The sequence below is a fragment of the Podarcis gaigeae genome (assembly GCF_964106915.1).
Source record: "Podarcis gaigeae genome assembly, chromosome: 9".
NCBI lineage: Eukaryota > Metazoa > Chordata > Lepidosauria > Squamata > Lacertidae > Podarcis > Podarcis gaigeae.
Window position 1 is genome coordinate 37,456,251 of NC_139685.1, and position 12,600 is coordinate 37,468,850.

At 40.3% G+C, this 12,600-nt stretch overlaps 1 protein-coding gene across 4 annotated transcripts in view; it reads left to right on the forward strand.

Moving 5' to 3' along the window:
* The window catches only part of FSTL5 (follistatin like 5), a 328,628-nt gene that overhangs the window by 25,782 nt on the left and 290,246 nt on the right, over nucleotides 1–12,600 (forward strand). The window lies entirely within an intron of this gene.

Consider the following 12,600-nt stretch of genomic DNA (forward strand, 5'->3'; position numbering starts at 1 on the left):
CAAGACTTGACAGAACAAGTGAAATTTCCTGCAGTTATTTCGTGCTATGCTACATTCTGCCTTATCAAGAAAGTTGACCTTTCTGGCTTCAAAGTGAAACTCTCTCTTCAAAGCAAGAATGTTTGGGAAGAAAACCCCAAGCAATTAGAAAGACAAAACTCAACACAAATATCAGTATTTACCCTTTATTGAGTGATCACCTTAATTTTTATTAAAGCGGGCTATCACTTTGTTTAGAGGTAGGCAGTGTTGTCAGCATTTATGCTTCTCACATACCCCAGGCAGAAGAACATTTTGGCCATCAAGATTCAGGCCTATTTCAGTCATCAGCAAAAGTCTCTCTCTCTCTCTCTCTCTCTCTCTCTCACACACACACACACACACACACAGAGAGAGAGAGAGAGAGAGAGAGAGAGAAAGAGAGAGAGAGATGGTATTTGCGTGGACAGGCAGAGTCCCCACATCCCGTGGGGTCCCCCTGTCCACCTGCTGGATCAGGCCAAAACCGCCTAATCCAGCATCCTGTTTTCACAGTGCCCAGTATGCCTGTGGGAAATTCCCTGGCAGAAAAATGAGACCAACAACAGTTGTGATTCCCAGTAACTGGTACACCTGGCAGACTGTCTCCGGTACTAGAGGCAATAAATGGCTATCATGTCTAGGGATGGGTTTGCTGTTTGGTACATGTTTGTCATCTATGCACTTTATGGTAACTCAAACTTAGTCTGCTGCAGTTTGCATTTCATTAAGCTTATATGATCTTCTCCCATCTGGTGGTTTGCAACAATTACAATGGTTTTTGACCCTTCTGACAGTGTTGCAAGTGTTGCTTCCAGAATAGGTACTGATATTTACAATACAGTGGTACCTCGGGTTACAGACGCTTCAGGTTACAGACTCTGCTAACCCAGAAATAGTACCTTGGGTTAAGAACTTTGCTTCAGGATGAGAACAGAAATCGTGGTCTGGTGGTGCAGCGGCAGCAGCAGGAGGCCTCATTAGCTAAAGTGGTACCTCAGGTTAAGAACAGTTTCAGGTTAAGAACGGACCTCCAGAACGAATTAAGTTCTTAACCCGAGGTACCACTGTACTGTTGTTGTTATTCATTGCCCATCATCAAGTAGTCATTTGTATGCTCTCAGGGATATTGTTATTTGTTTGCTTTGCAGTGCTATCTTAATTTTGTCATGCCCCTTTCTCCTTTCTATGTTTTCAAATGAATTTTAAAAGGCTTGTGCACAAAGTACTTTGAATAAAGTACTTTGCCTTACTATTTTGCTCTTTTTAAAGTTTACTCAATCATTCATCCTCCCCCCTTTTCTCTTTTTCTATACTTGCAGTGCTGCACTCTTTTCTGTTGGCTTTACAGTTACATAGTATGATTGTGAAGTGTGACACAACCCCAAATGGATAAAGCTGGATCTACCACCCAGTGCAGTAATTACTTGTATAAATAAATTTTTTTGCTTCTACCTACCATCCTTTCCCTCAGTCTCCCCTCATGCTATGTGCTGAGTAAAGTCAACAACTGGCTCTTTCTTTCTTTTGTCCCTGTTCTGTTCCAGCAGCCTATTTAGGAATATGTTCCCATTTCCTTTAAGTAACTTTCCTTATTGAGGAGAAAGCTAATGTCCCCACTTGCTCTATACATTTAAAGCACTTTAAACAGCCACAGGTTCTCCCAGACTCTTGAGAACTGTAATGAACTACAGTTCCCAGGATTCTTGTGGGGTGGACTGGGGAGCTGTGACTTTTAAGTGGTATGATACTGTTTTAAATACATAGTGCAGATGGGGCCTAGATGTATGTGCATGCATGTTGTGCATGTGTTGAGTGGGGAGCTAGATCAGGAAATGGGGATGGGAAAAGGGGCTTTAATGCATTGCCCCTGCTGCATTAAGGATCCCATGCCTGCTGTTGATAATAATAAGAAAACTCCCATTGGTGAATGTTAAAAATACCATCCATTCCACCCAAACTAGTCCAAATGTTTTTAAAACGTACCAACAGCAGAATACTTTTCAAACATTCTCCCTCTTGTAATTGTGTCCCATCCTCATACAGCTGATGCTAATTTCCCCCAATGTGCCATCAAGATGCCTTCAAATCCCAGAAGATATTGAGGAAGCAGCAGTAAGAAGAAACCCATTTTAGAAGAGAGGGGAGGAGTCTCGTGGGCTGTGACTATATAGGTTCTACCCAGTAGACCTGATAACAAATATCAATGATGGTAAATACTGCAGTTTCATGAGATTGAGCTGTGGAGCTTTATGGGAAAACGAGATCAACAGACTCAAGTCAATTCTATTAAAAAGACTCCTCTGAGGCCACTGAAGGATAATACCTTTATCGTGTTTCTTTCCCTACAGCATTGCAAAAATGACTATGAGATTACCATCTCAACAGTGTAATGAGAAGGGGTTAAGTCTGTAGTGTTCCCCATTTGATTACATTCCATTAAAATCTGTGTCATAGGAACGAAAGAAGCTGGGTGAAATCATTGCCCCATTTAAGTCAATTGGCACTTTGAGATAGAAATCAATGCACTTGAGTTTTAGCCTTGACATCATTCAGTGTTTTGTTTTTAATTTTCTTGCATGAAAATAGATGCACGGCTAAGTTCAGCTTTATTGGATTTGTATTAAATCTGAGTATTTACCAGCTAAATTTTAGCTCCTAAAAAATAATACCACTCAAAGTGACAATGGAGAAAAGGGTATGACACATACTTAACTATTCCCTTGGAGGTTTGGGCTAAAAAATGATAGCCATTTTCAGTCTGGTTGTATATCTGGTCCATTGAGCAAAATGGTCACAGCCCTTCCTTACTGCCAGGCAAAGGCATTGTTGTGTCACAATGATTCTCCACACATTTTCACTCTTTATTTAATTCATTTCATGTATAAGGGTCAATACACACAATACTTTTTTCAGTTATGATAGATGCATAAGTAATAAATAGCCATACCTATGTAATAAACAGAGCCTGCTATTTCGCCTACAATCTTAATTGTGTTCTAGAAGGGAGTAGATCAATTGGCCTATGTGTCATACCCATACCATCATAACACCTGTTTTGTCAGGAGCTTGTCCTACACTCGAGTAGGACCCTGGCCAGAGACACATGCCCGACTGGCATGTTCTCTCCCTCCTGGTCATTTGTTCAGAAGCTTCAAAAACTTTCTTCAGCCTGAACATCACAGTGACCAATGCCAACAGACATCGGCACACTTAGGGATCCGCAGAGTCTTTGCAGCTTGCATAACAGACCTCAGCAACTCAGCATTTCGGCTAATCTACTTTATTTACATATAAACACACACGGAGCACTGCAACATGGCTCCCTCTCTCTAGCATCAGACAGCAAAGAGAAGGAACAAAGGACAACAGTCCCACTTCATGGAACACAGTAATACAAACATCTTGTCTCCTTCACTTCCCACTTTGTGGAGTCAAAACATACACCATCATGTGATAGACAACAACCCCATGACTGCAGTCATGGAGCAAGAATTCTAACACATAACACCTGTATCCCTTATGCTCAAAATAGATATAAGTCACACCAATCAAGTAGGCTGTACTCCCTGAGAGTGTACAGCAATAAGGGCATTTTTCAAAGGTTTTCATTGTATCTGGTTCCATCTCTGCTCTATTTTCCACAATGACAACATTTCCCAGAATGCACTTGGACCCAGATCCATGCACCCATGTAGACACAGTAGCGTGAGTTTAAAAAGATCAACAATATTTATTAGATATAATTAAGGCTCTGTGGAGGGGAAAACTTGATAAATGCTTCTATAAATCTGAGTGCTATGAAAATTAAACCAACTCAAATTGAGCTACCTTGGTTTAAGTACCCAGAGTATCTAACTATCTACTGTGAGCTGAGCAGTCCTGAAAGTGAGATCCTGTCCCCACTATATAGTCATGGGTAAATCTGAGGAAGCCCCCTGTATATTTTAGAATGTGCTACAAGGTGCTCAACAGATTTCCTTCCCCTAACTCCGCACTGGCTCAGTCAGACAACAATTTGATCTATTAGATCTATTAAACAGTGTGACACAGGCAGAACAGCAACAACCTCCCAGCACTGTTGAAGGCCAATCAGGACACTGAAAGGGAAAAATTGGCAACTGGCAAAACCCAAGCTGACGGAAAGGGGTAGAGTGTGGTTGCTGCTAAAGGCCCAACCAAAGGCAGAGGGGAGGAGCAAGAGGCAGATTAATAAGCCAACCCTGCACACCTCACCAGGTAGACTCAACACCTGCACATGGCCTGTGGGGTCATACTCCATCAGTGATGGGCCAGGTGTAAAAGGACCCCCTCAACAGCTGAGCCTAGGTGGGGGAGTGGATATCAGTTCTCTGAATTTTGATGCCATGCATTGCTTGATCTGAATTGAGGAAAAGTTCTGATAGAACACAGAGAAGCTGTGCAGTACGTACTTTCAAGGGCACAGTGGAAATCACAGAAATTGATAAAGTTATTTTAGCAGCTGGCTGTGACTAATCTCATCAGTTTGACTCTCTTATTTAGAAACATGGTCCTTAAGGAAAAGTAGCATTAATATTCCAGCCTTGTTGTGCACAATAAAGCTGTAATAAAAATCAGATATTGTTTTAAGAAGAGCTGAACTCCCTTCCAATGATTTTTTAAGGAAGAAATAATCACCCAGGCAATCAAATTATGCAATACATTTAAGAAACAGTTTGTGTGACTTTGACAAAATATTAAATAATTTTTTCGAGAGCAACAAATAGGAAATGCAGAAACCATACACCTGGGATTTAGGCAGTCTTGGTCCTAACAGGAAAGTTCTTTAATTTACATTTTAAGTGCTCATCAAGGTAACAGGCAATGAAGTCAGAAGAATGAATGTGTAATAATTTTCCTTTCTCTTGGAGCAGCATAGAAGGGGAAACCCTTCAAGGTCAGATAATTTTAAAAAGTCTAATGGCTTTATACTTGCACATGAAACTAAAGTATATGCAATTTAGAAAACAGAGTGGGAGGCTGTGACTGTCCTATGTCTTTATGTTCTTTAATATCTATTTTTAGCACACCTGAGACATTTCTATGACTGTATCATTTTGGTTAGAGGGTGACTAGCTTTGCATAATTGTTAACCTCCAAGGCCAGGACCCAAAGAGCCTCTTAATTATTATTGCAATGGAATTCCAACATACCACTGGAGCTTAACATTCAATCCCCACCCCTGCAGTTCCTTGAGTTGCATTACAGCATCTTCCAAAGCTTTCCCCAAATACATCCCCCTTTATCTTAATCCCTCCTCTATAAAAAGAGGGCCACTTTGTAGAATTTTCTCTGAATATTCTCCACCATATATTTTAGCGGCAGACATTCCCTGTTCTCCCACAGTACCCCAGAACAACATTAGGTCTGGGGCACTGCAGAGGATGCAAAATTATTAAAGATAAAGTAGCCGAGGGGGGCCACTAGGTGGCGCATCAGAAGATGGCTGACAATAACATCTCTCCGACCCACACGAGGTAATTTGGAGGCTATGATGGGGGTAATTAGCCTCCTTAACCCCACCAGGATTGTGGTGGGGACGGCCCTTGCCTGCTGTGCCCTATACCACCCCCAAATTTGTGGGGGTGGGGGCACTAGGCACAAAGCCCTCCTGTGGGATTTCGGCACCCCTTGATGCCGTCCCTGATTCGCGCTGCTAGTTGCAATGATCTTTAAAAGAAACAATTTGGACAAGATTAATTGCACATGCATCAAAGGAAAAAGGGGAGTAAAGACTGCTAACAGAAGAGATCTCTGATAACAAGACAAGAATAAAATATGAGAAGATACGTCAAGATACGGTACGACAAATGACTGAGGGGGGAGGGGAAAAAAACCCCTGCCTTTCCTTTTTCTATGTGATTTAACAAGAATCCCCTCCCCTAATGAGTCAGAAATCAAGGACTTAAGCTGTGGATTTAAGGCTGCGTGGAGATAAACTTTCGATCCAAAGCAATGTTTCAAGATGAAGCTGGAAAGCTAAGAGTTTTGGAGTGACGCAGTTAAAAATGCCGTTGCCATTTTGGGAGGCATTGTTGGAGCTCTTGGGTCTGGGAGGAGAAAGAGAGAAATAGAGTTGTTTACACATCGTGGATCAACTCCTCTGTGGGACTTAAGAGCAACAAATGCCAAATTTATGATGGAAAGAGCGATGTTATCTACGAAGGAGATATATGGAAACCATCTGGACTTAGTGGAGGAATGGGAAATCCACACAGGAATATTATTCTTGCTATCGGCTTAAGGAGACTAACAGAAGAGATCGTAAAGGAAAAAGAGAAATTATATGAACAAGATATGATGTGGCAACACCAAGATAATACTGGATAGAATTATGAACTTTGTTTGGACTGATTGGGACTGATTTGGACATTAACACAGTAATAAGAAGATGATCTGAATCCCCTTTGGATCTTGAAGTATGGGTTCCCCCAACAAAATTTTAAAAATTGGCTTTGTAATTTGGAATTTATGCAATGTGATTTAATTTGATGTGATTGGCCAGTTAATAAAAATTATATATATATTTTTAAAAAGATAAAGTAGCCATTGATACCCACATTTTGTTTAATCCTCTTTTAAAGCCATCCAAGCTGGTGACCATTACTATGGACTTTCTTTAGTCTGTCCTGAATCTTCCAACATACAGCTGAAGCTCTCCATGGGCCAATAGCACAATCCTATAAGTGTTTAACTGGAATTAGATCCCACCATTGTAAGTCAATGGGACTTACAATCAGTGCATTTAAGACTGCACCATAAAGACTTACATACTGCAGAGGCTGCTTCTTACCAACATGTGCCTATTCACCAATAAGACCTGCAAGGGTGGTTTATTTTTCAATGTGTTTATTGACACAATTGCTTGGGACATGCGTCTGTATACATATCTGCAGATTACTTCTATGTCTTCAGAGAATTGGGCATTTCAGAACACAAAGGATTACAGAAAATTTAGTTCAAATAGGCTAATGGGTAAGATTGTTTTACTGCATCCCTGAATCTCTTCTGTAGGAGTTTAGGGATTCGGAGGTGAAAGACTGGGCATCCAGCCAACAGATCCAGAACTTACGTAGGCAGTGTGACCACCTGAATAATTAACAGAGAAGATTTGGGAGGCTTGTGGAGGAGTAGGGGGGCTTTTGGAGTTCAGTATTCCAAACATTTACAGGTTTGAGTGGTGAAAGAATCACAAAAGAACAGGGTGGCTTTGAAAGGAAGGTTTCCTGGTGATCTAAAGAGGAATGTTTGTTTTGTTTCTGCTTAACTAAGAAAGGGGTGAATCTGGGCTTTAGGATGAGTTTAAAATAGGGTTCTGCATAGGGCCCCCACCAACCCTGTGGCTATTTTCCACGAGCTCCCTATCAGGATGGCCCAGGGACCATGTGTACTGAGTGGAGGTCAAATGTATTTAAATAAACATTTTCCCATTGCTTAATTATGTACAGTAGAGAAATCTTTGTTTACATTTATCAAAGACCTCAGAATCCCACAGAGTCCTGCAGCGTCAGAAGCTGCAGTCTCCAACCAAGGAGCCAGACAAAGGTGCAGGACTCTGAGCTTGTTGCTGGAGATCAGGAAATCATTGGACATCCCATACCTGTAAAGCTGGAGCCCAGATCTTCACAGGCACCTTACCCTGAGGAGCCTAGTGCCCCTCATAGGACCACACTGATCCAACATTACAGGGAGAGCACCAAGCAGGAGGCCATGGAACTGAGGCGGTGTGCTCATTTTCAGGACAGAGGGTTGGCCCTTTAATAATCTTAAAGTTATCTACTGGGGGTGGTGGACTCTGAAGGCTGTATAATTAAAAGCCTCAATTTCCTCTGAACCTCTTCAACAGAGCAAGGTTCTTCTCTTGGAGCTATCTGTGGTCATGCAGCTTCTAATGTTCATTGCCTCATGAGTTCCAACTTCAGACTGACCATGACAGTTAATGACTTTCCAGCATTCTAGACTGTATCTTTTCTCTGTCCTTAGATACCTACTAACTAGATTCTGCTCAACTTCCAGGTACTCAAAATCAAGTGAATGGGTTATACATGCTTCATTTTTCCTGTGCTAGTGCTTTCTTTGTCTTCAGATTCAATTTGCTGTTTACCCTGTGAAAAAAGCAGATCAGTTCCTATACTTGTTGCCTCCAAAGTCAAGTCTCTAGCTCAGTTCTTCCATGCAGTGGTTCACACTGCAGGAATAGATATCTTGGAATTACAAATTTGACTGAAAAACCCAAGTGTGGTTCAGTGGATGAAACATAGTGCTTTCACTAGTGTCATACCTAGTAGGGTTATGGATTTACACTAGGCATTTCTCCACGCTCATGGTAAACAGAAATCTTTACCTTTGGCAGAGGTATGATATTGTTGCTTGAGTGTAGGATTTGGAATGTGAAAATCTGTTGGTTTATTTCTCCAGGTGGTCATGAAGCTCAATGAGTGACCATAAGCAAATCATAATCTTAGCCTATCCCGTTTTATAGCTCAGCTTTACCTACTGGGGAGGATAAAATGGAATGGCTCCATATCCTTCTTTTTAAAAACTTATTCATACCTATACCCACCTTTCTCCTAAAAAAAAAAAAATCAAAGCTGATAACAGTATAAATAAACATGCCAGTCTAAACTCCTTTTATTTATCTATATTTGAAAATCTATGCCCTACCTTTCTACTAAATAGTCTTCAAGGTGTCTCCAAGGAACACTAGGATATAAATGGGATATATATTCTTGTTTTTTTTCTTACAGGATACCATAAATTGGACCATAAAACTAGAATGCATATATTTAACTATACGATGGAATGAAATGAATTATACCATAAACTGGAATATGTATTCAAAAACGTATTTTAAAATACAGAAAGGTTTGTAGCTAAGAGAAAGACATTTCTCAAAAGAAAGACTTTGTGTCCTCTATGTTGGATACAGGAGATTTTAATTTGATGCCTGGTACTTTCATGGATCTATGGATTCTTCTAAGCATTATTGAAAGTTGCTGTTCTTCACTACTTTTTCCTGTTGAATGCATTTGATAATGCTTTCCTTTTTTGTGGAAATGTGGCAAAGATACTTTATCTAAGATGGATGGAAGAATGAGCTGAACCTAAATAGAATTTTCTAGAAATCTTATGCAAATTGCTTTCTTGGCTGTATATCTATTTCTGTGTCATTCTTAAGTAGCAAGAAACAAGGCAGTTATTGATTATTGCGGCTCCGACTGTCTGAATCCACATTTCACGGCATCGGCCTTAATTGTGAAATATGTCAAATATGATTTAGAAACAGGCCAAATTCACAGAAGTTGGCATTCTGCCAAACATGGGATATCTATGCTTCTAATCATCAGTAAATCAAAACTACAAGAGACTATAATGAATTTACTTGAATAGATGTCTTTTGCTTTCCTAAGACATTATTATGTCACAAGCTTCCTCTTTCTGAGGAACCCTAGTCAGTTGGGTGTATTTTTGCACTTTTGTTTTTTAAAATGCCAAAATTTCACAGCTGAGAAAAGCACAATGGTCAGAAGAAAAATTCAGATTCAGTCTCAGTGCAAGGTTTGGAATATACCTTTGTATGATGCAATCTCATCTCAGGTGTCTATCCCTGCTATATTATTGTTCCTAGAAGAGAGGCACATCATTGAGAAGACCTTGGTCTAACCTTGGTGATGAAAATGTGACATCTGTTTGTCAATATTTTTATATATTTATTTATACCCTGCCTTTTCCTGTTAAGAGACTCAAGGCGGTTTACAGATAAAACCAAGAATTGCTGAAAACATAGAAAAAAATCTATCATTAAAAACAATTACAATACTGCTAGAAGCTTAGGTGCAAGCTACTCCGTGGGTAGTAGCTCCTTTTACTAGCTATTGCTGGTAAGACAGCCAAAATCATTATTAGATTGGGATAGCTTGACTTCTGTTGTCCATGCACTAGTAGCCTCTAGTAGTGGATTATTGCAACCTAGCACTGCCCCTGTGGTGGTCCAGAAGCTAGTGCAAAATGTAGTGGTTTGATTGTTCAGAGGGCCAAGCTATTACTATCATGTTACACCGCTGCTAAAATAATTACATGGGCTTGCCTTTTGGCCCACAGGCTAAGCTCAAGGTGCTGGTTTTAGTGCATGAAACCCTATAAAGCTTGGGATTAGGATTCCTGAAAGATCACCCCACCCTTTATATAACCAAATGACCACTGCACTATGCAGGGCCTCCTGTAAATACCATCTCACCAAGTGCTCCATTCCACACAACATATGAATCTGGTGTTTAAGTGTTGTGGTGCCTGTCCATTGGAATTCCCTCCTGCTAAATATTAGACAGGGTTGACTCTTTTCAGCCCATAAGGTGGACCTTCTTCTTCCAACAAACTCTTTAATAAGAGATCTTTCCCAGTCTGCATCTGTATTGGAGATGTTTTTAGATATTTTACTTTTTGCATGTTTGCCGTTCTTTGTTCCTTTGGAAAACAGGGTTGGATATCAATTTAAGAAATAACTAAAATCTAATTATGAATTGAGAGCAGTGCTGAATTATGAATTATTTATGAATTGAGACCAGTTACGGTTTCCTTTGAGAGAGAAAGAGAGAGTTAGTTATACTCTAAATGGTATATCAATGACATTCCAATAAATTGGAAACAATCTCAGGTCCAGGTGTTTTGTTTTACTTGCATGGTTCCCTGTGTTTTGTTGTCAACAAGCTTCCAGTTATCTATATGAACAGTTGTTTGTACAAAGAGTTGTAAAAGCTCATTACAACACCTTTTAATTAAAAATGGTACCACAAAACCTTTTGGCCAGATATTTGGGCTAAAACGGTTTGCTGGTTTGCTTTTGGGAATTTTTTTAAAGCATTGTAGGAAAAAATAGCTTTAGGTGAATTTTAGTTTCAAAAGGAAACTTCTTTGCCTTGCTTTTTTCCATTATTCCTCAACATGAAGCACACTAGCTAAATATCATTAGCTGCAATGAAATTTTATTTTTGACATTCAAGAAAACAAGCTATCTAGTGGCTTGTAAAATCCATTTTACACCTTGATCCTCAAGTTATGCATAGTGTGGCTTGCACCACAGAGCTGAATTAGCATCCTGTGTGCCAGGCAAATCTGTTCTGCTGTGCTTTTGCGTTCATTTCTGTTGAGTTTCTGTATATGCAAAGCCATCAAACAGTAATGATATCATTTATCTTGAGAACAACCTAGTGTCATTAAGATTCCCATTTTACAGATGGAGAGCTGGGGCAGAGAGAGGGTGAATAGGAACTGTTCTCTCTGCTGCATGTGAAAGTCAGCTTTCATGTATTATTCAATTGCTTACAATGAAAAGCTCCATGGTTTGTTGCTTGCGTACACCAGGCTAGTCACTTGTACCTTACCCCCCCCCCACACATTTGCATAACATTTGCACATGGTAATTTATATCTACAGATGCAAATTTAGAAATAGTTTAAGTAGCACTGCATCAACTTTTCATTTTTTTAATATGACAAATAAGGTTTCAAGCAGTTCTCCCCAGGAGTTGGCTACACTAGTGGCCTGTCACATTTTCCCCAGCTGTCTCCAGCTCCTCTAGCCTGCTATTAAGAAACAATGTTTAGCGGTTCTTTGCGACAGGATCCCAGCCATCCAGAGATCATTGAGTGAGCATGATGACCTGAATATGCTGCAAAGCAAATAGTAAAATTATGCAAATGAAAACCACTCTGTATGAGGAGGGTAGCAGATACTTTCCCATTGCTAAGAGAACTACTTCTTCTTCTTCTATGGCAATCACTCGAGCCAAGTAAGATTGTCTTCCATAAACACTGTTTTAACAGTGAGTCCATAAATGACTGTGGAGGCTAGTTCTGGATCCACACTTCCTTCCACAGTGGGGACATAGGTTTCCGGGTGGGAGTTGATCTTGGTGAGGGTTTGCCAAGTGTCCCTTTCTCCTAGCACATTTCTCCCTTTCATCCTGAGTTTGAGCATCTTCAAAGCCCATGACACCTTTGGTAAAGGCTGTTCTCCAATTGGAGTGCTTGCAGGCCAGTGTTTCCCAGTTGTCTGTGTTTATACTACATGTTTAAAGATTTGCCTTGAGAGAGTCTTTAAACCTCTTTTTTGACCACCAGCATTACACTTTTCATTTTTAAGTTTGGAGAACTATATGAGACTCCCCCGCCCCCTGCTTGCCACACTGGCTAGCAGCAGTTTCCTTGCTTGCCACACTGAGTTTTACTCCAATCCAGCTCTCAAAAGGGGTGCAAAATAAAAAATAAAATAAAAAATTGGGATGTGTGTGTGTGTTTTGGAGGTGCAATGTGCCCTGTTTTGGCTCAGAACCCATGACTTTTGCCTCTTAAGAACATGTCTTTTGCCAGGACATATACTGGCAGTTTGTGATGTTCTGTGAATGCATTCCCTTGCCACAGTCTCATAGCAGCTGCTTGCTTGGAAGGGTTCCATATCTCCTGTCCTTCGTAGAGCATAGACTAATGTGCCCCCTTTTTATTGGTTTTCCTCATTAGTAATGTAGACAGACATTCAAAAAGGAATGTGTTTATAAGCAAAAAA